Source organism: Sinocyclocheilus anshuiensis, unplaced genomic scaffold, assembly GCF_001515605.1.
Source record: "Sinocyclocheilus anshuiensis isolate Anshui unplaced genomic scaffold, SAMN03320099.WGS_v1.1 scaffold1260, whole genome shotgun sequence".
Taxonomy (NCBI): domain Eukaryota; kingdom Metazoa; phylum Chordata; class Actinopteri; order Cypriniformes; family Cyprinidae; genus Sinocyclocheilus; species Sinocyclocheilus anshuiensis.
In genome coordinates this window covers 75,587-78,914 of record NW_015546079.1, presented here as the reverse complement: position 1 = coordinate 78,914, position 3,328 = coordinate 75,587, and positions in this window count along the sequence as shown.

The window sequence follows — 3,328 nt, the reverse complement described above, 5'->3', positions numbered from 1 at the left end:
TGTGTGTGTGTGTGTGTGTGTGTCTGTGTGTGTGTGTGTGTGTGTGTGTGTGTGTGTGTGTGTGTGTGTGTGAGTGTTTGCCACATTGAGAATGTTGTAGGCTCACCCCTTTGTTTATGTGTATGATCTGCATTGATTTTTATTGGACAAATAATACAAATGCTCTGAATTATAATATTTCCTATTCATTTCCTATGGGTGCCCACTTTTGTCCACGAGGGACAAATTGAGGGGTTTTTTTTCAACCACTTACTTAACTTTGTTGAATCGAGTCCTTTGTGTGTGTGTGTGTGTTCAGTTGGCAAACTTAGGAAAAGTAGCCAAGTCTTGTACAGCTCAGGATAATATTAAATAAAAAAAATTTAAAAATGAGATTTTGCCCAACATTTGTCCCGAAGGATGCTTGAGGGTTAATACATAACTGAAAACTAAATTATGACTTTTTTGGTTCAAAAACCTTGACTTTTTGACAACTAATTTGACCGATATCTGTAATTAGAGTAAATAGGCTTTGTAATGTAAATAAAGAAATTAGATAAATGGCTCTGTCGCTAGGTTCCAGCTAGATTGGTTTCTAGTGGCAGCAGCTGGCTGGATAAACCTGTGATCCTTCACTGTGTGAGAAATTCAGACAGGGTACACAACCGTAAAAACACTGGCTTCAACCTGATCAAACACAAGAGCCCCTCTCTGGATGCTGATGCTTTTATGAAGCCAGGGATACCTCAGGGCTGTGTGTGCGGTTTTCTAGAAATGTTCTTTTTAGACTATTATTGTGTTACACTGTGTTGTGTCTGTTTGTGTTTGTATGCTATGAGTTAGATCATAAATGAATCATATGTTGTGTTTGTGCTGTGGTAAAGTGATAATATTGTGTTGGGTTGTGACACTGCACTCTATATCAACACATATAAGGTTGTCTTTGTGTATGAATTAAATCAGTGGTTCTCAACCCTTGTGACTCCAAGGCCCCCCCATTGTCCACAACAATATTCAGTCCTTCTAGTTGTAGTTTTTAATAGACTGAACTTATTTTAACTTACTGTAAACAATAAGTGTAACTAAAATATTTATAATTAAAATTAAAATAATTTCTTGTACACTCATTTGTATATGACTGGATAAGGGTTTAAAAAATATATATTTCCACAAAACTTCTACATCATAAAATATTTTAGAGCTTGGCATAACTAGAAAAAAATATGTATATTCCTCATAAAACTGCCCATTATGTTTTCAGATTTTATTGATTTACATTTTGTACATTTCCAGGTCTAGACAATTTTTAAAATTAAGCTATGCCTCATGCATCCAGATTTTCCAGGACTATAGGAACCCTGCTTCTTCAAAGGAAACAAACAGGGCACAAATTAAAATAAGAAATATCTTGAAATGGCTGTTTTGTCTTATTTTAGCTTAAAACCTTTTAAAGCCCTTTTAGATGTTTGCAGAGGCCTCCTATTGGGCCCCGGCCCCGCAAATGTGAAATATTGAATTAAATATTAAATTAAATATTGTACAAACACTGTGAATTAAATACATTTATGTGTCCCTATGATGTACTGATATAATTTTCAGGCTAATGGTCTTAAGTTAGAATTAACTTGTTTAGTAATGCAAAAGAACTTAACACAAATATTGTATGTATATATGCAGGGTTGGGGAGTAACATAATACATGTAACTTACATATTTAAAAAAACAAAATATGGGTAACTGTATTTCATTACAGTTACATTTAAAATGGGTGGTAATCAAATTAGAGTTACATCCAAAAAGTATTTAGATTACTAAAGTGACTAATTTTAATGTCATTCATTCCATTTAAACATTATTGTAAACTGTAGCAGGCAATTAATGTAAACAGCAATAGGTGATTTTCTGACTCTGATGACACTCTGCAAAAGCATCCTAAGCTACAGTTCTGCTCATAGTTTTCATAACCCTTGCAGAATATACAAAATTGTAAGAATTGTAACAAAATATGAGGATCATCATCAAATTGCATGTTATTTTTATTTAGTACTGTCCTGAAAAAGCTATTTCACACAACAGATATTTACATATACTCAAATGACTGAATTTATGAAAATTGCCCCACATTTAAAAATGTACATTCCCTTGAATCTTAACTGTCTGTTGTTACCTGAATGATCCATGACTGTTTTCATGCTTTGCAATAGTTGTTTGTAAGTCCCTTGTTTGTCCTGTGCAGTTAAACTGCCTGCTGTTCTTCAGAAAAATCCTGTAGGTCCCTGCACATTCTCAGGTTTTCCAGCCTCTTCTGCATTTTTGACACATTTCCAACAATAACTGTATGATTTTGTGATCCATCTTTTCACATTATATGGACAATTGAGGGACTCATATGCAACTATTACAAAAGGTGAAAACGTTTACTGACACTTACAAAGGAAACACAATGCATTGAGCAGGGGGTGTAAACTTTTGAACAGGATGATGTGTAAATATTTCTTATTTTGTTTTAAAATCTTTTTTTTCTTTCATTTAGTACTGCCCTTCAGAAGTTAATACTTACATGTTCCTGGAAGACAAAATAAGTACTTACATGTTCCCAGAAGACAAAATTACCCTGTTCATCCAATTCAAAAAGTTTACACACCCCAGCTCTTAATGCATTGTGTCACCATCTTTTTTTCCTTCCAATGCGGAGGAAAACCAAATCCTATGTTTGGTGGATGTCATTTTTCTCTAGAGGACATTTTTTGCTACATGCCTCAGTATATTAGCCTTCCAAAGTTTTCTAAAGTATTTAGATTAAGTTACAAAATTTGTGTAATCTAACAAAATACATTACAAATTACTTTTTAAAGCATGTACTTTGTAATCTGCAGTGAAATACATTTGAAAAGTAACCTCCCCAACTCTGTATATGTTACATTTATTTGTTTGTTTGTTTTTTGAATGTTAAAATGTTTTAATTTTCTATTTATTTTATTTTAAATTAGTAACATATGTAATATAAAGTATCCATAATAAAAACTTACCTGAATTTTTCTTTTATTAAAATTCAATCAGTGAGTAATTAACCCAGCACACCTGCATGCCCTAGATTAGTGTGTAGAACAAAGGACAAAATGAAGTCCAATACAATTGGAAGAAAAAAAAAAGAGATTCCGCACACTTTTCCAATGTGCAAAAAAAATATCTAAATTTATTCAGCAATATTTCAGTCCCATGACCTTCATATTATATAACTGATGCAGGGTTTTTTCTCCCAAAAAACTGCACAGTTTTCTGTAAATCACCCACATGTGTATATATATATATATATATATATATATATATATATATATATATATATATAT